Raw genomic sequence first — 22,860 nt, forward strand, 5'->3', positions numbered from 1 at the left:
AACTTCAATGATCTAAGAATGCGAGACCCGTGAAATATTGTGTCTGATTCTGCATCACAAGATTGAGGGATAGCGTCTCTTCATACTTGTTCAATATCACTAGCTTTCCTCATTCGGACCGGTTCACAAATTTGATGTCTATTGTTGCAAAACAACGTCTGAATGATGTCATATAGGATTATGTGGAGTAGAGTGTGTCGCATAATGGATAAGGTGTTTGACTTCAAATCAGAAGATTGAGGGTTTTACTAACCTCGTTGTGGTTTAATTTCATTAGCTCAGCAATTTTGGACATGTTCGCAATTTCCCGAGATAAGGCTTTGTTCTTCTTGCTTTGAAAAGCTAGGACATTGTTATACAATTTAATAATCTAAGAGTGCGAGGCCTGAGTAATATTGTGTCTGATTATGCATCACAAGATTGAGGGATAGCGTCTCTTCGTACTTGTTCAATATCACTAGCTTTCCTCATTCGGACAGGTTCGCAATTTTCATGTCTATTGTGGCAAAACAACGTCTGCATGATGTCATATAGGTGTATATGTAACAGGCTGCGTGGCCTAATGGATAAGGCGTCTGACTTCGAATCAGAAGATTGAGGGTTCGAGTCCCTTCGTGGTCTTTTAATTTCATAAACGCAGTTAATTTAGACTTGTTTGCAATGTCCTGAAAAAAGTCTTTGTTCTTGTTGCTTTGAAATGCTAGGATATTGTTATGCAACTTCAATGATCTAAGAATGCGAGACCCGTGAAATATTGTGTCTGATTCTGCATCACAAGATTGAGGGATAGCGTCTCTTCATACTTGTTCAATATCACTAGCTTTCCTCATTCGGACCGGTTCACAAATTTGATGTCTATTGTTGCAAAACAACGTCTGAATGATGTCATATAGGATTATGTGGAGTAGAGTGTGTCGCATAATGGATAAGGTGTTTGATTTCAAATCAGAAGATTGAGGGTTTGACTCTCCTCATTGTTGTTTAATTTCATTAGCTCAGCAATTTTGGACATGTTCGCAATTTCCCAAGATAAGGCTTTGTTCTTCTTGCTTTGAAAAGCTAGGACATTGTTATACAATTTAATAATATAAGAGTGCGAGGCCTGAGTAATATTGTGTCTGATTATGCATCACAAGATTTAGGGATAGCGTCTCTTCGTACTTGTTCAATATCACTAGCCTTCCTCATTCGGACAGGTTCGCAATTTTCATGTCTATTGTGGCAAAACAACGTCTGCATGATGTCATATAGGAGTATATGTAACAGGCTGCGTGGCCTAATGGATAAGGCGTCTGACTTCGAATCAGAAGATTGAGGGTTCGAGTCCCTTCGTGGTCGTTTAATTTCATAAACGCAGTTCATTTAGACTTGTTTGCAATTTCCTGAAATAACTCTTTGTTCTTGTTGCTTTGAAATGCTAGGATATTGTTATGCAACTTCAATGATCTAAGAGTGCGAGACCCGTGAAATATTGTGTCTGATTCTGCATCACAAGATTGAGAGATAGCGTCTCTTCATACTTGTTCAATATCACTAGCTTTCCTCATTCGGACCGGTTCACAAATTTGATGTCTATTGTTGCAAAACAACGTCTGAATGATGTCATATAGGATTATGTGGAGTAGAGTGTGTCGCATAAAGGATAAGGTGTTTGACTTCAAATCAGAAGATTGAGGGTTTGACTCTCCTCATTGTTGTTTAATTTCATTAGCTCAGCAATTTTGGACATGTTCGCAATTTCCCGAGATAAGGCTTTGTTCTTCTTGCTTTGAAAAGCTAGGACATTGTTATACAATTTAATAATCTAAGAGTGCGAGGCCTGAGTAATATTGTGTCTGATTATGCATCATAAGATTGAGGGATAGCGTCTCTTCGTACTTGTTCAATATCACTAGCTTTCCTCATTCGGACAGGTTCGCAATTTTCATGTCTATTGTGGCAAAACAACGTCTGCATGATGTCATATAGGTCTATACGTGACAGGCTGCGTGGCCTAATGGATAAGGCGTCTGACTTCGAATCAGAAGATTGAGGGTTCGAGTCCCTTCGTGGTCGTTTAATTTCATAAACGCAGTTAATTTAGACTTGTTTGCAATTTCCTGAAATAAGTCTTTGTTCTTGTTGCTTTGAAATGCTAGGATATTGTTATGCAACTTCAATGATCTAAGAATGCGAGACCCGTGAAATATTATGTCTGATTCTGCATCACAAGATTGAGGGATAGCGTCTCTTCGTACTTGTTCAATATCACTAGCTTTCCTCTTTCGGACCGGTTCACAAATTTGATGTCTATTGTTGCAAAACAACGTCTGAATGATGTCATATAGGATTATGTGGAGTAGAGTGTGTCGCATAATGGATAAGGTGTTTGACTTCAAATCAGAAGATTGAGGGTTTGACTCTCCTCATTGTTGTTTAATTTCATTAGCTCAGCAATTTTGGACATGTTCGCAATTTCCCGAGATAAGGCTTTGTTCTTCTTGCTTTGAAAAGCTAGGACATTGTTATACAATTTAATAATCTAAGAGTGCGAGGCCTGAGTAATATTGTGTCTGATTATGCATCACAAGATTGAGGGATAGCGTCTCTTCGTACTTGTTCAATATCACTAGCTTTCCTCATTCGGACAGGTTCGCAATTTTCATGTCTATTGTGGCAAAACAACGTCTGCATGATGTCATATAGGTCTATATGTGACAGGCTGCGTGGCCTAATGGATAAGGCGTCTGCCTTCGAATCAGAAGATTGAGGGTTCGAGTCCCTTCGTGGTCGTTTAATTTCATAAACGCAGTTAATTTAGACTTGTTTGCAATTTCCTGAAATAAGTCTTTGTTCTTGTTGCTTTGAAATGCTAGGATATTGTTATGCAACTTCAATGATCTAAGAATGCGAGACCCGTGAAATATTATGTCTGATTTTGCATCACAAGATTGAGGGATAGCGTCTCTTCGTACTTGTTCAATATCACTAGCTTTCCTCATTCGGACCGGTTCACAAATTTGATGTCTATTGTTGCAAAACAACGTCTGAATGATGTCATATAGGATTATGTGGAGTAGAGTGTGTCGCATAATGGATAAGGTGTTTGACTTCAAATCAGAAGATTGAGGGTTTTACTCTCCTCGTTGTTGTTTAATTTCATTAGCTCAGCAATTTTGGACATGTTCGCAATTTCCCGAGATAAGGCTTTGTTCTTCTTGCTTTGAAAAGCTAGGACATTTTTATACAATTTAATAATCTAAGAGTGCGAGGCCTGAGTAATATTGTGTCTGATAATCCATCACAAGATTGAGGGATAGAGTCTCTTCGTACTTGTTCAATATCACTAGCTTTCCTCATTATGACAGGTTCGCAATTTTCATGTCTATTGTGGCAAAACAACGTCTGCATGATGTCATATAGGAATATATGTAATAGGCTGCGTGGCCTAATGGATAAGGCGTCTGACTTCGAATCAGAAGATTGAGGGTTCGAGTCCCTTCGTGGTCGTTTAATTTCATAAACGCAGTTCATTTAGACTTGTTTGCAATTTCCTGAAAAAAGTCTTTGTTCTTGTTGCTTTGAAATGCTAGGATATTGTTATGCAACTTCAATGATCTAAGAATGCGAGACCCGTGAAATATTGTGTCTGATTCTGCATCACAAGATTGAGGGATAGCGTCTCTTCATACTTGTTCAATATCACTAGCTTTCCTCATTCGGACCGGTTCACAAATTTGATGTCTATTGTTGCAAAACAACGTCTGAATGATGTCATATAGGATTATGTGGAGTAGAGTGTGTCGCATAATGGATAAGGTGTTTGACTTCAAATCAGAAGATTGAGGGTTTTACTCTCCTCGTTGTTGTTTAATTTCATTAGCTCAGCAATTTTGGACATGTTCGCAATTTCCCGAGATAAGGCTTTGTTCTTCTTGCTTTGAAAAGCTAGGACATTTTTATACAATTTAATAATCTAAGAGTGCGAGGCCTGAGTAATATTGTGTCTGATAATCCATCACAAGATTGAGGGATAGCGTCTCTTCGTACTTGTTCAATATCACTAGCCTTCCTCATTTGGACAGGTTCGCAATTTTCATGTCTATTGTGGCAAAACAACGTCTGCATGATGTCATATAGGAGTATATGTAACAGGCTGCGTGGCCTAATGGATAAGGCGTCTGACTTCGAATCAGAAGATTGAGGGTTCGAGTCCCTTCGTGGTCTTTTAATTTCATAAACGCAGTTAATTTAGACTTGTTTGCAATGTCCTGAAAAAAGTCTTTGTTCTTGTTGCTTTGAAATGCTAGGATATTGTTATGCAACTTCAATGATCTAAGAATGCGAGACCCGTGAAATATTGTGTCTGATTCTGCATCACAAGATTGAGGGATAGCGTCTCTTCATACTTGTTCAATATCACTAGCTTTCCTCATTCGGACCGGTTCACAAATTTGATGTCTATTGTTGCAAAACAACGTCTGAATGATGTCATATAGGATTATGTGGAGTAGAGTGTGTCGCATAATGGATAAGGTGTTTGACTTCAAATCAGAAGATTGAGGGTTTGACTCTCCTCATTGTTGTTTAATTTCATTAGCTCAGCAATTTTGGACATGTTCGCAATTTCCCAAGATAAGGCTTTGTTCTTCTTGCTTTGAAAAGCTAGGACATTGTTATACAATTTAATAATATAAGAGTGCGAGGCCTGAGTAATATTGTGTCTGATTATGCATCACAAGATTGAGGGATAGCGTCTCTTCGTACTTGTTCAATATCACTAGCCTTCCTCATTTGGACAGGTTCGCAATTTTCATGTCTATTGTGGCAAAACAACGTCTGCATGATGTCATATAGGAGTATATGTAACAGGCTGCGTGGCCTAATGGATAAGGCGTCTGACTTCGAATCAGAAGATTGAGGGTTCGAGTCCCTTCGTGGTCGTTTAATTTCATAAACGCAGTTCATTTAGACTTGTTTGCAATTTCCTGAAAAAAGTCTTTGTTCTTGTTGCTTTGAAATGCTAGGATATTGTTATGCAACTTCAATGATCTAAGAATGCGAGACCCGTGAAATATTGTGTCTGATTCTGCATCACAAGATTGAGGGATAGCGTCTCTTCATACTTGTTCAATATCACTAGCTTTCCTCATTCGGACCGGTTCACAAATTTGATGTCTATTGTTGCAAAACAACGTCTGAATGATGTCATATAGGATTATGTGGAGTAGAGTGTGTCGCATAATGGATAAGGTGTTTGACTTCAAATCAGAAGATTGAGGGTTTGACTCTCCTCATTGTTGTTTAATTTCATTAGCTCAGCAATTTTGGACATGTTCGCAATTTCCCAAGATAAGGCTTTGTTCTTCTTGCTTTGAAAAGCTAGGACATTGTTATACAATTTAATAATATAAGAGTGCGAGGCCTGAGTAATATTGTGTCTGATTATGCATCACAAGATTGAGGGATAGCGTCTCTTCGTACTTGTTCAATATCACTAGCCTTCCTCATTTGGACAGGTTCGCAATTTTCATGTCTATTGTGGCAAAACAACGTCTGCATGATGTCATATAGGAGTATATGTAACAGGCTGCGTGGCCTAATGGATAAGGCGTCTGACTTCGAATCAGAAGATTGAGGTTTCGAGTCCCTTCGTGGTCGTTTAATTTCATAAACGCAGTTCATTTAGACTTGTTTGCAATTTCCTGAAATAACTCTTTGTTCTTGTTGCTTTGAAATGCTAGGATATTGTTATGCAACTTCAATGATCTAAGAGTGCGAGACCCGTGAAATATTGTGTCTGATTCTGCATCACAAGATTGAGAGATAGCGTCTCTTCATACTTGTTCAATATCACTAGCTTTCCTCATTCGGACCGGTTCACAAATTTGATGTCTATTGTTGCAAAACAACGTCTGAATGATGTCATATAGGATTATGTGGAGTAGAGTGTGTCGCATAATGGATAAGGTGTTTGACTTCAAATCAGAAGATTGAGGGTTTGACTCTCCTCATTGTTGTTTAATTTCATTAGCTCAGCAATTTTGGACATGTTCGCAATTTCCCGAGATAAGGCTTTGTTCTTCTTGCTTTGAAAAGCTAGGACATTGTTATACAATTTAATAATCTAAGAGTGCGAGGCCTGAGTAATATTGTGTCTGATTATGCATCACAAGATTGAGGGATAGCGTCTCTTCGTACTTGTTCAATATCACTAGCTTTCCTCATTCGGACAGGTTCGCAATTTTCATGTCTATTGTGGCAAAACAACGTCTGCATGATGTCATATAGGTCTATATGTGACAGGCTGCGTGGCCTAATGGATAAGGCGTCTGAATTCGAATCAGAAGATTGAGGGTTCGAGTCCCTTCGTGGTCGTTTAATTTCATAAACGCAGTTAATTTAGACTTGTTTGCAATTTCCTGAAATAAGTCTTTGTTCTTGTTGCTTTGAAATGCTAGGATATTGTTATGCAACTTCAATGATCTAAGAATGCGAGACCCGTGAAATATTATGTCTGATTCTGCATCACAAGATTGAGGGATAGCGTCTCTTCGTACTTGTTCAATATCACTAGCTTTCCTCTTTCGGACCGGTTCACAAATTTGATGTCTATTGTTGCAAAACAACGTCTGAATGATGTCATATAGGATTATGTGGAGTAGAGTGTGTCGCATAATGGATAAGGTGTTTGACTTCAAATCAGAAGATTGAGGGTTTTACTCTCCTCGTTGTGGTTTAATTTCATTAGCTCAGCTATTTTGGACATGTTCGCAATTTCCCGAGATAAGGCTTTGTTTTTCTTGCTTTGAAAAGCTAGGACATTGTTATACAATTTAATAATCTAAGAGTGCGAGGCCTGAGTAATATTGTGTCTGATAATGCATCACAAGATTGAGGGATAGAGTCTCTTCGTACTTGTTCAATATCACTAGCTTTCCTCATTCGGACAGGTTCGCAATTTTCATGTCTATTGTGGCAAAACAACGTCTGCATGATGTCATATAGGAGTATATGTAACAGGCTGCGTGGCCTCATGGATAAGGCGTCTGACTTCGAATCAGAAGATTGAGGGTTCGAGTCCCTTCGTGGTCGTTTAATTTCATAAACGCAGTTCATTTAGACTTGTTTGCAATTTCCTGAAATAACTCTTTGTTCTTGTTGCTTTGAAATGCTAGGATATTGTTATGCAACTTCAATGATCTAAGAGTGCGAGACCCGTGAAATATTGTGTCTGATTCTGCATCACAAGATTGAGAGATAGCGTCTCTTCATACTTGTTCAATATCACTAGCTTTCCTCATTCGGACCGGTTCACAAATTTGATGTCTATTGTTGCAAAACAACGTCTGAATGATGTCATATAGGATTATGTGGAGTAGAGTGTGTCGCATAATGGATAAGGTGTTTGACTTCAAATCAGAAGATTGAGGGTTTGACTCTCCTCATTGTTGTTTAATTTCATTAGCTCAGCAATTTTGGACATGTTCGCAATTTCCCGAGATAAGGCTTTGTTCTTCTTGCTTTGAAAAGCTAGGACATTGTTATACAATTTAATAATCTAAGAGTGCGAGGCCTGAGTAATATTGTGTCTGATTATGCATCACAAGATTGAGGGATAGCGTCTCTTCGTACTTGTTCAATATCACTAGCTTTCCTCATTCGGACAGGTTCGCAATTTTCATGTCTATTGTGGCAAAACAACGTCTGCATGATGTCATATAGGTCTATATGTGACAGGCTGCGTGGCCTAATGGATAAGGCGTCTGACTTCGAATCAGAAGATTGAGGGTTCGAGTCCCTTCGTGGTCGTTTAATTTCATAAACGCAGTTAATTTAGACTTGTTTGCAATTTCCTGAAATAAGTCTTTGTTCTTGTTGCTTTGAAATGCTAGGATATTGTTATGCAACTTCAATGATCTAAGAATGCGAGACCCGTGAAATATTATGTCTGATTCTGCATCACAAGATTGAGGGATAGCGTCTCTTCGTACTTGTTCAATATCACTAGCTTTCCTCATTCGGACCGGTTCACAAATTTGATGTCTATTGTTGCAAAACAACGTCTGAATGATGTCATATAGGATTATGTGGAGTAGAGTGTGTCGCATAATGGATAAGGTGTTTGACTTCAAATCAGAAGATTGAGGGTTTTACTCTCCTCGTTGTTGTTTAATTTCATTAGCTCAGCAATTTTGGACATGTTCGCAATTTCCCGAGATAAGGCTTTGTTCTTCTTGCTTTGAAAAGCTAGGACATTGTTATACAATTTAATAATCTAAGAGTGCGAGGCCTGAGTAATATTGTGTCTGATTATGCATCACAAGATTGAGGGATAGCGTCTCTTCGTACTTGTTCAATATCACTAGCTTTCCTCATTCGGACAGGTTCGCAATTTTCATGTCTATTGTGGCAAAACAACGTCTGCATGATGTCATATAGGTCCATATGTGACAGGCTGCGTGGCCTAATGGATAAGGCGTCTGCCTTCGAATCAGAAGATTGAGGGTTCGAGTCCCTTCGTGGTCGTTTAATTTCATAAACGCAGTTAATTTAGACTTGTTTGCAATTTCCTGAAATAAGTCTTTGTTCTTGTTGCTTTGAAATGCTAGGATATTGTTATGCAACTTCAATGATCTAAGAATGCGAGACCCGTGAAATATTATGTCTGATTTTGCATCACAAGATTGAGGGATAGCGTCTCTTCGTACTTGTTCAATATCACTAGCTTTCCTCATTCGGACCGGTTCACAAATTTGATGTCTATTGTTGCAAAACAACGTCTGAATGATGTCATATAGGATTATGTGGAGTAGAGTGTGTCGCATAATGGATAAGGTGTTTGACTTCAAATCAGAAGATTGAGGGTTTTACTCTCCTCGTTGTTGTTTAATTTCATTAGCTCAGCAATTTTGGACATGTTCGCAATTTCCCGAGATAAGGCTTTGTTCTTCTTGCTTTGAAAAGCTAGGACATTGTTATACAATTTAATAATCTAAGAGTGCGAGGCCTGAGTAATATTGTGTCTGATTATGCATCACAAGATTGAGGGATAGCGTCTCTTCGTACTTGTTCAATATCACTAGCTTTCCTCATTCGGACAGGTTCGCAATTTTCATGTCTATTGTGGCAAAACAACGTCTGCATGATGTCATATAGGTCTATATGTGACAGGCTGCGTGGCCTAATGGATAAGGCGTCTGACTTCGAATCAGAAGATTGAGGGTTCGAGTCCCTTCGTGGTCGTTTAATTTCATAAACGCAGTTAATTTAGACTTGTTTGCAATTTCCTGAAATAAGTCTTTGTTCTTGTTGCTTTGAAATGCTAGGATATTGTTATGCAACTTCAATGATCTAAGAATGCGAGACCCGTGAAATATTATGTCTGATTCTGCATCACAAGATTGAGGGATAGCGTCTCTTCGTACTTGTTCAATATCACTAGCTTTCCTCATTCGGACCGGTTCACAAATTTGATGTCTATTGTTGCAAAACAACGTCTGAATGATGTCATATAGGATTATGTGGAGTAGAGTGTGTCGCATAATGGATAAGGTGTTTGACTTCAAATCAGAAGATTGAGGGTTTTACTCTCCTCGTTGTTGTTTAATTTCATTAGCTCAGCAATTTTGGACATGTTCGCAATTTCCCGAGATAAGGCTTTGTTCTTCTTGCTTTGAAAAGCTAGGACATTGTTATACAATTTAATAATCTAAGAGTGCGAGGCCTGAGTAATATTGTGTCTGATTATGCATCACAAGATTGAGGGATAGCGTCTCTTCGTACTTGTTCAATATCACTAGCTTTCCTCATTCGGACAGGTTCGCAATTTTCATGTCTATTGTGGCAAAACAACGTCTGCATGATGTCATATAGGTCCATATGTGACAGGCTGCGTGGCCTAATGGATAAGGCGTCTGCCTTCGAATCAGAAGATTGAGGGTTCGAGTCCCTTCGTGGTCGTTTAATTTCATAAACGCAGTTAATTTAGACTTGTTTGCAATTTCCTGAAATAAGTCTTTGTTCTTGTTGCTTTGAAATGCTAGGATATTGTTATGCAACTTCAATGATCTAAGAATGCGAGACCCGTGAAATATTATGTCTGATTTTGCATCACAAGATTGAGGGATAGCGTCTCTTCGTACTTGTTCAATATCACTAGCTTTCCTCTTTCAGACCGGTTCACAAATTTGATGTCTATTGTTGCAAAACAACGTCTGAATGATGTCATATAGGATTATGTGGAGTAGAGTGTGTCGCATAATGGATAAGGTGTTTGACTTCAAATCAGAAGATTGAGGGTTTTACTCTCCTCGTTGTGGTTTAATTTCATTAGCTCAGCTATTTTGGACATGTTCGCAATTTCCCGAGATAAGGCTTTGTTTTTCTTGCTTTGAAAAGCTAGGACATTGTTATACAATTTAATAATCTAAGAGTGCGAGGCCTGAGTAATATTGTGTCTGATAATGCATCACAAGATTGAGGGATAGAGTCTCTTCGTACTTGTTCAATATCACTAGCTTTCCTCATTCGGACAGGTTCGCAATTTTCATGTCTATTGTGGCAAAACAACGTCTGCATGATGTCATATAGGAGTATATGTAACAGGCTGCGTGGCCTAATGGATAAGGCGTCTGACTTCGAATCAGAAGATTGAGGGTTCGAGTCCCTTCGTGGTCGTTTAATTTCATAAACGCAGTTCATTTAGACTTGTTTGCAATTTCCTGAAATAACTCTTTGTTCTTGTTGCTTTGAAATGCTAGGATATTGTTATGCAACTTCAATGATCTAAGAGTGCGAGACCCGTGAAATATTGTGTCTGATTCTGCATCACAAGATTGAGAGATAGCGTCTCTTCATACTTGTTCAATATCACTAGCTTTCCTCATTCGGACCGGTTCACAAATTTGATGTCTATTGTTGCAAAACAACGTCTGAATGATGTCATATAGGATTATGTGGAGTAGAGTGTGTCGCATAATGGATAAGGTGTTTGACTTCAAATCAGAAGATTGAGGGTTTGACTCTCCTCATTGTTGTTTAATTTCATTAGCTCAGCAATTTTGGACATGTTCGCAATTTCCCGAGATAAGGCTTTGTTCTTCTTGCTTTGAAAAGCTAGGACATTGTTATACAATTTAATAATCTAAGAGTGCGAGGCCTGAGTAATATTGTGTCTGATTATGCATCACAAGATTGAGGGATAGCGTCTCTTCGTACTTGTTCAATATCACTAGCTTTCCTCATTCGGACAGGTTCGCAATTTTCATGTCTATTGTGGCAAAACAACGTCTGCATGATGTCATATAGGTCTATATGTGACAGGCTGCGTGGCCTAATGGATAAGGCGTCTGACTTCGAATCAGAAGATTGAGGGTTCGAGTCCCTTCGTGGTCGTTTAATTTCATAAACGCAGTTAATTTAGACTTGTTTGCAATTTCCTGAAATAAGTCTTTGTTCTTGTTGCTTTGAAATGCTAGGATATTGTTATGCAACTTCAATGATCTAAGAATGCGAGACCCGTGAAATATTATGTCTGATTCTGCATCACAAGATTGAGGGATAGCGTCTCTTCGTACTTGTTCAATATCACTAGCTTTCCTCATTCGGACCGGTTCACAAATTTGATGTCTATTGTTGCAAAACAACGTCTGAATGATGTCATATAGGATTATGTGGAGTAGAGTGTGTCGCATAATGGATAAGGTGTTTGACTTCAAATCAGAAGATTGAGGGTTTTACTCTCCTCGTTGTTGTTTAATTTCATTAGCTCAGCAATTTTGGACATGTTCGCAATTTCCCGAGATAAGGCTTTGTTCTTCTTGCTTTGAAAAGCTAGGACATTGTTATACAATTTAATAATCTAAGAGTGCGAGGCCTGAGTAATATTGTGTCTGATTATGCATCACAAGATTGAGGGATAGCGTCTCTTCGTACTTGTTCAATATCACTAGCTTTCCTCATTCGGACAGGTTCGCAATTTTCATGTCTATTGTGGCAAAACAACGTCTGCATGATGTCATATAGGTCCATATGTGACAGGCTGCGTGGCCTAATGGATAAGGCGTCTGCCTTCGAATCAGAAGATTGAGGGTTCGAGTCCCTTCGTGGTCGTTTAATTTCATAAACGCAGTTAATTTAGACTTGTTTGCAATTTCCTGAAATAAGTCTTTGTTCTTGTTGCTTTGAAATGCTAGGATATTGTTATGCAACTTCAATGATCTAAGAATGCGAGACCCGTGAAATATTATGTCTGATTTTGCATCACAAGATTGAGGGATAGCGTCTCTTCGTACTTGTTCAATATCACTAGCTTTCCTCTTTCGGACCGGTTCACAAATTTGATGTCTATTGTTGCAAAACAACGTCTGAATGATGTCATATAGGATTATGTGGAGTAGAGTGTGTCGCATAATGGATAAGGTGTTTGACTTCAAATCAGAAGATTGAGGGTTTTACTCTCCTCGTTGTGGTTTAATTTCATTAGCTCAGCTATTTTGGACATGTTCGCAATTTCCCGAGATAAGGCTTTGTTTTTCTTGCTTTGAAAAGCTAGGACATTGTTATACAATTTAATAATCTAAGAGTGCGAGGCCTGAGTAATATTGTGTCTGATAATGCATCACAAGATTGAGGGATAGAGTCTCTTCGTACTTGTTCAATATCACTAGCTTTCCTCATTCGGACAGGTTCGCAATTTTCATGTCTATTGTGGCAAAACAACGTCTGCATGATGTCATATAGGAGTATATGTAACAGGCTGCGTGGCCTAATGGATAAGGCGTCTGACTTCGACTCAGAAGATTGAGGGTTCGAGTCCCTTCGTGGTCGTTTAATTTCATAAACGCAGTTCATTTAGACTTGTTTGCAATTTCCTGAAATAACTCTTTGTTCTTGTTGCTTTGAAATGCTAGGATATTGTTATGCAACTTCAATGATCTAAGAGTGCGAGACCCGTGAAATATTGTGTCTGATTCTGCATCACAAGATTGAGAGATAGCGTCTCTTCATACTTGTTCAATATCACTAGCTTTCCTCATTCGGACCGGTTCACAAATTTGATGTCTATTGTTGCAAAACAACGTCTGAATGATGTCATATAGGATTATGTGGAGTAGAGTGTGTCGCATAATGGATAAGGTGTTTGACTTCAAATCAGAAGATTGAGGGTTTGACTCTCCTCATTGTTGTTTAATTTCATTAGCTCAGCAATTTTGGACATGTTCGCAATTTCCCGAGATAAGGCTTTGTTCTTCTTGCTTTGAAAAGCTAGGACATTGTTATACAATTTAATAATCTAAGAGTGCGAGGCCTGAGTAATATTGTGTCTGATTATGCATCACAAGATTGAGGGATAGCGTCTCTTCGTACTTGTTCAATATCACTAGCTTTCCTCATTCGGACAGGTTCGCAATTTTCATGTCTATTGTGGCAAAACAACGTCTGCATGATGTCATATAGGTCTATATGTGACAGGCTGCGTGGCCTAATGGATAAGGCGTCTGACTTCGAATCAGAAGATTGAGGGTTCGAGTCCCTTCGTGGTCGTTTAATTTCATAAACGCAGTTAATTTAGACTTGTTTGCAATTTCCTGAAATAAGTCTTTGTTCTTGTTGCTTTGAAATGCTAGGATATTGTTATGCAACTTCAATGATCTAAGAATGCGAGACCCGTGAAATATTATGTCTGATTCTGCATCACAAGATTGAGGGATAGCGTCTCTTCGTACTTGTTCAATATCACTAGCTTTCCTCATTCGGACCGGTTCACAAATTTGATGTCTATTGTTGCAAAACAACGTCTGAATGATGTCATATAGGATTATGTGGAGTAGAGTGTGTCGCATAATGGATAAGGTGTTTGACTTCAAATCAGAAGATTGAGGGTTTTACTCTCCTCGTTGTTGTTTAATTTCATTAGCTCAGCAATTTTGGACATGTTCGCAATTTCCCGAGATAAGGCTTTGTTCTTCTTGCTTTGAAAAGCTAGGACATTGTTATACAATTTAATAATCTAAGAGTGCGAGGCCTGAGTAATATTGTGTCTGATTATGCATCACAAGATTGAGGGATAGCGTCTCTTCGTACTTGTTCAATATCACTAGCTTTCCTCATTCGGACAGGTTCGCAATTTTCATGTCTATTGTGGCAAAACAACGTCTGCATGATGTCATATAGGTCCATATGTGACAGGCTGCGTGGCCTAATGGATAAGGCGTCTGACTTCGAATCAGAAGATTGAGGGTTCGAGTCCCTTCGTGGTCGTTTAATTTCATAAACGCAGTTAATTTAGACTTGTTTGCAATTTCCTGAAATAAGTCTTTGTTCTTGTTGCTTTGAAATGCTAGGATATTGTTATGCAACTTCAATGATCTAAGAATGCGAGACCCGTGAAATATTATGTCTGATTCTGCATCACAAGATTGAGGGATAGCGTCTCTTCGTACTTGTTCAATATCACTAGCTTTCCTCATTCGGACCGGTTCACAAATTTGATGTCTATTGTTGCAAAACAACGTCTGAATGATGTCATATAGGATTATGTGGAGTAGAGTGTGTCGCATAATGGATAAGGTGTTTGACTTCAAATCAGAAGATTGAGGGTTTTACTCTCCTCGTTGTTGTTTAATTTCATTAGCTCAGCAATTTTGGACATGTTCGCAATTTCCCGAGATAAGGCTTTGTTCTTCTTGCTTTGAAAAGCTAGGACATTGTTATACAATTTAATAATCTAAGAGTGCGAGGCCTGAGTAATATTGTGTCTGATTATGCATCACAAGATTGAGGGATAGTGTCTCTTCGTACTTGTTCAATATCACTAGCTTTCCTCATTCGGACAGGTTCGCAATTTTCATGTCTATTGTGGCAAAACAACGTCTGCATGATGTCATATAGGTCCATATGTGACAGGCTGCGTGGCCTAATGGATAAGGCGTCTGCCTTCGAATCAGAAGATTGAGGGTTCGAGTCCCTTCGTGGTCGTTTAATTTCATAAACGCAGTTAATTTAGACTTGTTTGCAATTTCCTGAAATAAGTCTTTGTTCTTGTTGCTTTGAAATGCTAGGATATTGTTATGCAACTTCAATGATCTAAGAATGCGAGACCCGTGAAATATTATGTCTGATTTTGCATCACAAGATTGAGGGATAGCGTCTCTTCGTACTTGTTCAATATCACTAGCTTTCCTCATTCGGACCGGTTCACAAATTTGATGTCTATTGTTGCAAAACAACGTCTGAATGATGTCATATAGGATTATGTGGAGTAGAGTGTGTCGCATAATGGATAAGGTGTTTGACTTCAAATCAGAAGATTGAGGGTTTTACTCTCCTCGTTGTTGTTTAATTTCATTAGCTCAGCAATTTTGGACATGTTCGCAATTTCCCGAGATAAGGCTTTGTTCTTCTTGCTTTGAAAAGCTAGGACATTTTTATACAATTTAATAATCTAAGAGTGCGAGGCCTGAGTAATATTGTGTCTGATAATCCATCACAAGATTGAGGGATAGAGTCTCTTCGTACTTGTTCAATATCACTAGCTTTCCTCATTCGGACAGGTTCGCAATTTTCATGTCTATTGTGGCAAAACAACGTCTGCATGATGTCATATAGGAATATATGTAATAGGCTGCGTGGCCTAATGGATAAGCCGTCTGACTTCGAATCAGAAGATTGAGGGTTCGAGTCCCTTCGTGGTCGTTTAATTTCATAAACGCAGTTCATTTAGACTTGTTTGCAATTTCCTGAAAAAAGTCTTTGTTCTTGTTGCTTTGAAATGCTAGGATATTGTTATGCAACTTCAATGATCTAAGAATGCGAGACCCGTGAAATATTGTGTCTGATTCTGCATCACAAGATTGAGGGATAGCGTCTCTTCATACTTGTTCAATATCACTAGCTTTCCTCATTCGGACCGGTTCACAAATTTGATGTCTATTGTTGCAAAACAACGTCTGAATGATGTCATATAGGATTATGTGGAGTAGAGTGTGTCGCATAATGGATAAGGTGTTTGACTTCAAATCAGAAGATTGAGGGTTTTACTCTCCTCGTTGTGGTTTAATTTCATTAGCTCAGCTATTTTGGACATGTTCGCAATTTCCCGAGATAAGGCTTTGTTTTTCTTGCTTTGAAAAGCTAGGACATTGTTATACAATTTAATAATCTAAGAGTGCGAGGCCTGAGTAATATTGTGTCTGATAATGCATCACAAGATTGAGGGATAGAGTCTCTTCGTACTTGTTCAATATCACTAGCTTTCCTCATTCGGACAGGTTCGCAATTTTCATGTCTATTGTGGCAAAACAACGTCTGCATGATGTCATATAGGAGTATATGTAACAGGCTGCGTGGCCTAATGGATAAGGCGTCTGACTTCGAATCAGAAGATTGAGGGTTCGAGTCCCTTCGTGGTCGTTTAATTTCATAAACGCAGTTCATTTAGACTTGTTTGCAATTTCCTGAAATAACTCTTTGTTCTTGTTGCTTTGAAATGCTAGGATATTGTTATGCAACTTCAATGATCTAAGAGTGCGAGACCCGTGAAATATTGTGTCTGATTCTGCATCACAAGATTGAGAGATAGCGTCTCTTCATACTTGTTCAATATCACTAGCTTTCCTCATTCGGACCGGTTCACAAATTTGATGTCTATTGTTGCAAAACAACGTCTGAATGATGTCATATAGGATTATGTGGAGTAGAGTGTGTCGCATAATGGATAAGGTGTTTGACTTCAAATCAGAAGATTGAGGGTTTGACTCTCCTCATTGTTGTTTAATTTCATTAGCTCAGCAATTTTGGACATGTTCGCAATTTCCCGAGATAAGGCTTTGTTCTTCTTGCTTTGAAAAGCTAGGACATTGTTATACAATTTAATAATCTAAGAGTGCGAGGCCTGAGTAATATTGTGTCTGATTATGCATCACAAGATTGAGGGATAGCGTCTCTTCGTACTTGTTCAATATCACTAGCTTTCCTCATTCGGACAGGTTCGCAATTTTCATGTCTATTGTGGCAAAACAACGTCTGCATGATGTCATATAGGTCTATATGTGACAGGCTGCGTGGCCTAATGGATAAGGCGTCTGACTTCGAATCAGAAGATTGAGGGTTCGAGTCCCTTCGTGGTCGTTTAATTTCATAAACGCAGTTAATTTAGACTTGTTTGCAATTTCCTGAAATAAGTCTTTGTTCTTGTTGCTTTGAAATGCTAGGATATTGTTATGCAACTTCAATGATCTAAGAATGCGAGACCCGTGAAATATTATGTCTGATTCTGCATCACAAGATTGAGGGATAGCGTCTCTTCGTACTTGTTCAATATCACTAGCTTTCCTCATTCGGACCGGTTCACAAATTTGATGTCTATTGTTGCAAAACAACGTCTGAATGATGTCATATAGGATTATGTGGAGTAGAGTGTGTCGCATAATGGATAAGGTGTTTGACTTCAAATCAGAAGATTGAGGGTTTTACTCTCCTCGTTGTTGTTTAATTTCATTAGCTCAGCAATTTTGGACATGTTCGCAATTTCCCGAGATAAGGCTTTGTTCTTCTTGCTTTGAAAAGCTAGGACATTGTTATACAATTTAATAATCTAAGAGTGCGAGGCCTGAGTAATATTGTGTCTGATTATGCATCACAAGATTGAGGGATAGCGTCTCTTCGTACTTGTTCAATATCACTAGCTTTCCTCATTCGGACAGGTTCGCAATTTTCATGTCTATTGTGGCAAAACAACGTCTGCATGATGTCATATAGGTCCATATGTGACAGGCTGCGTGGCCTAATGGATAAGGCGTCTGACTTCGAATCAGAAGATTGAGGGTTCGAGTCCCTTCGTGGTCGTTTAATTTCATAAACGCAGTTAATTTAGACTTGTTTGCAATTTCCTGAAATAAGTCTTTGTTCTTGTTGCTTTGAAATGCTAGGATATTGTTATGCAACTTCAATGATCTAAGAATGCGAGACCCGTGAAATATTATGTCTGATTCTGCATCACAAGATTGAGGGATAGCGTCTCTTCGTACTTGTTCAATATCACTAGCTTTCCTCATTCGGACCGGTTCACAAATTTGATGTCTATTGTTGCAAAACAACGTCTGAATGATGTCATATAGGATTATGTGGAGTAGAGTGTGTCGCATAATGGATAAGGTGTTTGACTTCAAATCAGAAGATTGAGGGTTTTACTCTCCTCGTTGTTGTTTAATTTCATTAGCTCAGCAATTTTGGACATGTTCGCAATTTCCCGAGATAAGGCTTTGTTCTTCTTGCTTTGAAAAGCTAGGACATTGTTATACAATTTAATAATCTAAGAGTGCGAGGCCTGAGTAATATTGTGTCTGATTATGCATCACAAGATTGAGGGATAGTGTCTCTTCGTACTTGTTCAATATCACTAGCTTTCCTCATTCGGACAGGTTCGCAATTTTCATGTCTATTGTGGCAAAACAACGTCTGCATGATGTCATATAGGTCCATATGTGACAGGCTGCGTGGCCTAATGGATAAGGCGTCTGCCTTCGAATCAGAAGATTGAGGGTTCGAGTCCCTTCGTGGTCGTTTAATTTCATAAACGCAGTTAATTTAGACTTGTTTGCAATTTCCTGAAATAAGTCTTTGTTCTTGTTGCTTTGAAATGCTAGGATATTGTTATGCAACTTCAATGATCTAAGAATGCGAGACCCGTGAAATATTATGTCTGATTTTGCATCACAAGATTGAGGGATAGCGTCTCTTCGTACTTGTTCAATATCACTAGCTTTCCTCATTCGGACCGGTTCACAAATTTGATGTCTATTGTTGCAAAACAACGTCTGAATGATGTCATATAGGATTATGTGGAGTAGAGTGTGTCGCATAATGGATAAGGTGTTTGACTTCAAATCAGAAGATTGAGGGTTTTACTCTCCTCGTTGTTGTTTAATTTCATTAGCTCAGCAATTTTGGACATGTTCGCAATTTCCCGAGATAAGGCTTTGTTCTTCTTGCTTTGAAAAGCTAGGACATTTTTATACAATTTAATAATCTAAGAGTGCGAGGCCTGAGTAATATTGTGTCTGATAATCCATCACAAGATTGAGGGATAGAGTCTCTTCGTACTTGTTCAATATCACTAGCTTTCCTCATTCGGACAGGTTCGCAATTTTCATGTCTATTGTGGCAAAACAACGTCTGCATGATGTCATATAGGAATATATGTAATAGGCTGCGTGGCCTAATGGATAAGCCGTCTGACTTCGAATCAGAAGATTGAGGGTTCGAGTCCCTTCGTGGTCGTTTAATTTCATAAACGCAGTTCATTTAGACTTGTTTGCAATTTCCTGAAAAAAGTCTTTGTTCTTGTTGCTTTGAAATGCTAGGATATTGTTATGCAACTTCAATGATCTAAGAATGCGAGACCCGTGAAATATTGTGTCTGATTCTGCATCACAAGATTGAGGGATAGCGTCTCTTCATACTTGTTCAATATCACTAGCTTTCCTCATTCGGACCGGTTCACAAATTTGATGTCTATTGTTGCAAAACAACGTCTGAATGATGTCATATAGGATTATGTGGAGTAGAGTGTGTCGCATAATGGATAAGGTGTTTGACTTCAAATCAGAAGATTGAGGGTTTGACTCTCCTCATTGTTGTTTAATTTCATTAGCTCAGCAATTTTGGACATGTTCGCAATTTCCCGAGATAAGGCTTTGTTCTTCTTGCTTTGAAAAGCTAGGACATTGTTATACAATTTAATAATCTAAGAGTGCGAGGCCTGAGTAATATTGTGTCTGATTATGCATCACAAGATTGAGGGATAGCGTCTCTTCGTACTTGTTCAATATCACTAGCTTTCCTCATTCGGACAGGTTCGCAATTTTCATGTCTATTGTGGCAAAACAACGTCTGCATGATGTCATATAGGTCTATATGTGACAGGCTGCGTGGCCTAATGGATAAGGCGTCTGACTTCGAATCAGAAGATTGAGGGTTCGAGTCCCTTCGTGGTCGTTTAATTTCATAAACGCAGTTAATTTAGACTTGTTTGCAATTTCCTGAAATAAGTCTTTGTTCTTGTTGCTTTGAAATGCTAGGATATTGTTATGCAACTTCAATGATCTAAGAATGCGAGACCCGTGAAATATTATGTCTGATTCTGCATCACAAGATTGAGGGATAGCGTCTCTTCGTACTTGTTCAATATCACTAGCTTTCCTCATTCGGACCGGTTCACAAATTTGATGTCTATTGTTGCAAAACAACGTCTGAATGATGTCATATAGGATTATGTGGAGTAGAGTGTGTCGCATAATGGATAAGGTGTTTGACTTCAAATCAGAAGATTGAGGGTTTTACTCTCCTCGTTGTTGTTTAATTTCATTAGCTCAGCAATTTTGGACATGTTCGCAATTTCCCGAGATAAGGCTTTGTTCTTCTTGCTTTGAAAAGCTAGGACATTGTTATACAATTTAATAATCTAAGAGTGCGAGGCCTGAGTAATATTGTGTCTGATTATGCATCACAAGATTGAGGGATAGCGTCTCTTCGTACTTGTTCAATATCACTAGCTTTCCTCATTCGGACAGGTTCGCAATTTTCATGTCTATTGTGGCAAAACAACGTCTGCATGATGTCATATAGGTCCATATGTGACAGGCTGCGTGGCCTAATGGATAAGGCGTCTGACTTCGAATCAGAAGATTGAGGGTTCGAGTCCCTTCGTGGTCGTTTAATTTCATAAACGCAGTTAATTTAGACTTGTTTGCAATTTCCTGAAATAAGTCTTTGTTCTTGTTGCTTTGAAATGCTAGGATATTGTTATGCAACTTCAATGATCTAAGAATGCGAGACCCGTGAAATATTATGTCTGATTCTGCATCACAAGATTGAGGGATAGCGTCTCTTCGTACTTGTTCAATATCACTAGCTTTCCTCATTCGGACCGGTTCACAAATTTGATGTCTATTGTTGCAAAACAACGTCTGAATGATGTCATATAGGATTATGTGGAGTAGAGTGTGTCGCATAATGGATAAGGTGTTTGACTTCAAATCAGAAGATTGAGGGTTTTACTCTCCTCGTTGTTGTTTAATTTCATTAGCTCAGCAATTTTGGACATGTTCGCAATTTCCCGAGATAAGGCTTTGTTCTTCTTGCTTTGAAAAGCTAGGACATTGTTATACAATTTAATAATCTAAGAGTGCGAGGCCTGAGTAATATTGTGTCTGATTATGCATCACAAGATTGAGGGATAGTGTCTCTTCGTACTTGTTCAATATCACTAGCTTTCCTCATTCGGACAGGTTCGCAATTTTCATGTCTATTGTGGCAAAACAACGTCTGCATGATGTCATATAGGTCCATATGTGACAGGCTGCGTGGCCTAATGGATAAGGCGTCTGCCTTCGAATCAGAAGATTGAGGGTTCGAGTCCCTTCGTGGTCGTTTAATTTCATAAACGCAGTTAATTTAGACTTGTTTGCAATTTCCTGAAATAAGTCTTTGTTCTTGTTGCTTTGAAATGCTAGGATATTGTTATGCAACTTCAATGATCTAAGAATGCGAGACCCGTGAAATATTATGTCTGATTTTGCATCACAAGATTGAGGGATAGCGTCTCTTCGTACTTGTTCAATATCACTAGCTTTCCTCATTCGGACCGGTTCACAAATTTGATGTCTATTGTTGCAAAACAACGTCTGAATGATGTCATATAGGATTATGTGGAGTAGAGTGTGTCGCATAATGGATAAGGTGTTTGACTTCAAATCAGAAGATTGAGGGTTTTACTCTCCTCGTTGTTGTTTAATTTCATTAGCTCAGCAATTTTGGACATGTTCGCAATTTCCCGAGATAAGGCTTTGTTCTTCTTGCTTTGAAAAGCTAGGACATTTTTATACAATTTAATAATCTAAGAGTGCGAGGCCTGAGTAATATTGTGTCTGATAATCCATCACAAGATTGAGGGATAGAGTCTCTTCGTACTTGTTCAATATCACTAGCTTTCCTCATTCGGACAGGTTCGCAATTTTCATGTCTATTGTGGCAAAACAACGTCTGCATGATGTCATATAGGAATATATGTAATAGGCTGCGTGGCCTAATGGATAAGCCGTCTGACTTCGAATCAGAAGATTGAGGGTTCGAGTCCCTTCGTGGTCGTTTAATTTCATAAACGCAGTTCATTTAGACTTGTTTGCAATTTCCTGAAAAAAGTCTTTGTTCTTGTTGCTTTGAAATGCTAGGATATTGTTATGCAACTTCAATGATCTAAGAATGCGAGACCCGTGAAATATTGTGTCTGATTCTGCATCACAAGATTGAGGGATAGCGTCTCTTCATACTTGTTCAATATCACTAGCTTTCCTCATTCGGACCGGTTCACAAATTTGATGTCTATTGTTGCAAAACAACGTCTGAATGATGTCATATAGGATTATGTGGAGTAGAGTGTGTCGCATAATGGATAAGGTGTTTGACTTCAAATCAGAAGATTGAGGGTTTTACTCTCCTCGTTGTGGTTTAATTTCATTAGCTCAGCTATTTTGGACATGTTCGCAATTTCCCGAGATAAGGCTTTGTTTTTCTTGCTTTGAAAAGCTAGGACATTGTTATACAATTTAATAATCTAAGAGTGCGAGGCCTGAGTAATATTGTGTCTGATAATGCATCACAAGATTGAGGGATAGAGTCTCTTCGTACTTGTTCAATATCACTAGCTTTCCTCATTCGGACAGGTTCGCAATTTTCATGTCTATTGTGGCAAAACAACGTCTGCATGATGTCATATAGGAGTATATGTAACAGGCTGCGTGGCCTAATGGATAAGGCGTCTGACTTCGAATCAGAAGATTGAGGGTTCGAGTCCCTTCGTGGTCGTTTAATTTCATA

General features: G+C 38.7%; 32 non-coding genes across 32 annotated transcripts; all 32 read left to right on the forward strand.

Moving 5' to 3' along the window:
- The first annotated feature begins 548 nt into the window (after positions 1–548).
- Positions 549–621, forward strand: trnar-ucg (transfer RNA arginine (anticodon UCG)). Its single transcript has one exon. It is a non-coding gene; the product is annotated as a tRNA-Arg (tRNA).
- Positions 622–1,265: 644 nt separating this feature from the next.
- On the forward strand, positions 1,266–1,338 carry trnar-ucg (transfer RNA arginine (anticodon UCG)). The gene has a single exon. It is a non-coding gene; the product is annotated as a tRNA-Arg (tRNA).
- A 644-nt stretch (positions 1,339–1,982) lies between these two features.
- On the forward strand, positions 1,983–2,055 carry trnar-ucg (transfer RNA arginine (anticodon UCG)). The gene has a single exon. It is a non-coding gene; the product is annotated as a tRNA-Arg (tRNA).
- Positions 2,056–2,699: 644 nt separating this feature from the next.
- trnar-ucg (transfer RNA arginine (anticodon UCG)) lies at positions 2,700–2,772 on the forward strand. The gene has a single exon. It is a non-coding gene; the product is annotated as a tRNA-Arg (tRNA).
- A 644-nt stretch (positions 2,773–3,416) lies between these two features.
- Positions 3,417–3,489, forward strand: trnar-ucg (transfer RNA arginine (anticodon UCG)). Its single transcript has one exon. It is a non-coding gene; the product is annotated as a tRNA-Arg (tRNA).
- Positions 3,490–4,133: 644 nt separating this feature from the next.
- Positions 4,134–4,206, forward strand: trnar-ucg (transfer RNA arginine (anticodon UCG)). The gene has a single exon. It is a non-coding gene; the product is annotated as a tRNA-Arg (tRNA).
- Positions 4,207–4,850: 644 nt separating this feature from the next.
- On the forward strand, positions 4,851–4,923 carry trnar-ucg (transfer RNA arginine (anticodon UCG)). The gene has a single exon. It is a non-coding gene; the product is annotated as a tRNA-Arg (tRNA).
- Positions 4,924–5,567: 644 nt separating this feature from the next.
- trnar-ucg (transfer RNA arginine (anticodon UCG)) lies at positions 5,568–5,640 on the forward strand. Its single transcript has one exon. It is a non-coding gene; the product is annotated as a tRNA-Arg (tRNA).
- Positions 5,641–6,284: 644 nt separating this feature from the next.
- Positions 6,285–6,357, forward strand: trnar-ucg (transfer RNA arginine (anticodon UCG)). Its single transcript has one exon. It is a non-coding gene; the product is annotated as a tRNA-Arg (tRNA).
- Positions 6,358–7,001: 644 nt separating this feature from the next.
- On the forward strand, positions 7,002–7,074 carry trnar-ucg (transfer RNA arginine (anticodon UCG)). Its single transcript has one exon. It is a non-coding gene; the product is annotated as a tRNA-Arg (tRNA).
- A 644-nt stretch (positions 7,075–7,718) lies between these two features.
- Positions 7,719–7,791, forward strand: trnar-ucg (transfer RNA arginine (anticodon UCG)). Its single transcript has one exon. It is a non-coding gene; the product is annotated as a tRNA-Arg (tRNA).
- Positions 7,792–8,435: 644 nt separating this feature from the next.
- trnar-ucg (transfer RNA arginine (anticodon UCG)) lies at positions 8,436–8,508 on the forward strand. Its single transcript has one exon. It is a non-coding gene; the product is annotated as a tRNA-Arg (tRNA).
- A 644-nt stretch (positions 8,509–9,152) lies between these two features.
- trnar-ucg (transfer RNA arginine (anticodon UCG)) lies at positions 9,153–9,225 on the forward strand. Its single transcript has one exon. It is a non-coding gene; the product is annotated as a tRNA-Arg (tRNA).
- Positions 9,226–9,869: 644 nt separating this feature from the next.
- On the forward strand, positions 9,870–9,942 carry trnar-ucg (transfer RNA arginine (anticodon UCG)). Its single transcript has one exon. It is a non-coding gene; the product is annotated as a tRNA-Arg (tRNA).
- Positions 9,943–10,586: 644 nt separating this feature from the next.
- On the forward strand, positions 10,587–10,659 carry trnar-ucg (transfer RNA arginine (anticodon UCG)). Its single transcript has one exon. It is a non-coding gene; the product is annotated as a tRNA-Arg (tRNA).
- Positions 10,660–11,303: 644 nt separating this feature from the next.
- On the forward strand, positions 11,304–11,376 carry trnar-ucg (transfer RNA arginine (anticodon UCG)). The gene has a single exon. It is a non-coding gene; the product is annotated as a tRNA-Arg (tRNA).
- Positions 11,377–12,020: 644 nt separating this feature from the next.
- On the forward strand, positions 12,021–12,093 carry trnar-ucg (transfer RNA arginine (anticodon UCG)). The gene has a single exon. It is a non-coding gene; the product is annotated as a tRNA-Arg (tRNA).
- Positions 12,094–12,737: 644 nt separating this feature from the next.
- Positions 12,738–12,810, forward strand: trnar-ucg (transfer RNA arginine (anticodon UCG)). The gene has a single exon. It is a non-coding gene; the product is annotated as a tRNA-Arg (tRNA).
- Positions 12,811–13,454: 644 nt separating this feature from the next.
- trnar-ucg (transfer RNA arginine (anticodon UCG)) lies at positions 13,455–13,527 on the forward strand. Its single transcript has one exon. It is a non-coding gene; the product is annotated as a tRNA-Arg (tRNA).
- A 644-nt stretch (positions 13,528–14,171) lies between these two features.
- Positions 14,172–14,244, forward strand: trnar-ucg (transfer RNA arginine (anticodon UCG)). The gene has a single exon. It is a non-coding gene; the product is annotated as a tRNA-Arg (tRNA).
- Positions 14,245–14,888: 644 nt separating this feature from the next.
- trnar-ucg (transfer RNA arginine (anticodon UCG)) lies at positions 14,889–14,961 on the forward strand. The gene has a single exon. It is a non-coding gene; the product is annotated as a tRNA-Arg (tRNA).
- Positions 14,962–15,605: 644 nt separating this feature from the next.
- trnar-ucg (transfer RNA arginine (anticodon UCG)) lies at positions 15,606–15,678 on the forward strand. Its single transcript has one exon. It is a non-coding gene; the product is annotated as a tRNA-Arg (tRNA).
- Positions 15,679–16,322: 644 nt separating this feature from the next.
- On the forward strand, positions 16,323–16,395 carry trnar-ucg (transfer RNA arginine (anticodon UCG)). The gene has a single exon. It is a non-coding gene; the product is annotated as a tRNA-Arg (tRNA).
- A 644-nt stretch (positions 16,396–17,039) lies between these two features.
- trnar-ucg (transfer RNA arginine (anticodon UCG)) lies at positions 17,040–17,112 on the forward strand. The gene has a single exon. It is a non-coding gene; the product is annotated as a tRNA-Arg (tRNA).
- A 644-nt stretch (positions 17,113–17,756) lies between these two features.
- Positions 17,757–17,829, forward strand: trnar-ucg (transfer RNA arginine (anticodon UCG)). The gene has a single exon. It is a non-coding gene; the product is annotated as a tRNA-Arg (tRNA).
- Positions 17,830–18,473: 644 nt separating this feature from the next.
- On the forward strand, positions 18,474–18,546 carry trnar-ucg (transfer RNA arginine (anticodon UCG)). The gene has a single exon. It is a non-coding gene; the product is annotated as a tRNA-Arg (tRNA).
- Positions 18,547–19,190: 644 nt separating this feature from the next.
- Positions 19,191–19,263, forward strand: trnar-ucg (transfer RNA arginine (anticodon UCG)). Its single transcript has one exon. It is a non-coding gene; the product is annotated as a tRNA-Arg (tRNA).
- A 644-nt stretch (positions 19,264–19,907) lies between these two features.
- trnar-ucg (transfer RNA arginine (anticodon UCG)) lies at positions 19,908–19,980 on the forward strand. The gene has a single exon. It is a non-coding gene; the product is annotated as a tRNA-Arg (tRNA).
- A 644-nt stretch (positions 19,981–20,624) lies between these two features.
- trnar-ucg (transfer RNA arginine (anticodon UCG)) lies at positions 20,625–20,697 on the forward strand. Its single transcript has one exon. It is a non-coding gene; the product is annotated as a tRNA-Arg (tRNA).
- Positions 20,698–21,341: 644 nt separating this feature from the next.
- trnar-ucg (transfer RNA arginine (anticodon UCG)) lies at positions 21,342–21,414 on the forward strand. The gene has a single exon. It is a non-coding gene; the product is annotated as a tRNA-Arg (tRNA).
- Positions 21,415–22,058: 644 nt separating this feature from the next.
- On the forward strand, positions 22,059–22,131 carry trnar-ucg (transfer RNA arginine (anticodon UCG)). Its single transcript has one exon. It is a non-coding gene; the product is annotated as a tRNA-Arg (tRNA).
- Positions 22,132–22,775: 644 nt separating this feature from the next.
- On the forward strand, positions 22,776–22,848 carry trnar-ucg (transfer RNA arginine (anticodon UCG)). Its single transcript has one exon. It is a non-coding gene; the product is annotated as a tRNA-Arg (tRNA).
- The last annotated feature ends 12 nt before the right edge of the window (positions 22,849–22,860 follow it).

The sequence above is a fragment of the Salvelinus fontinalis genome, chromosome 15, assembly GCF_029448725.1.
Source record: "Salvelinus fontinalis isolate EN_2023a chromosome 15, ASM2944872v1, whole genome shotgun sequence".
Taxonomy (NCBI): domain Eukaryota; kingdom Metazoa; phylum Chordata; class Actinopteri; order Salmoniformes; family Salmonidae; genus Salvelinus; species Salvelinus fontinalis.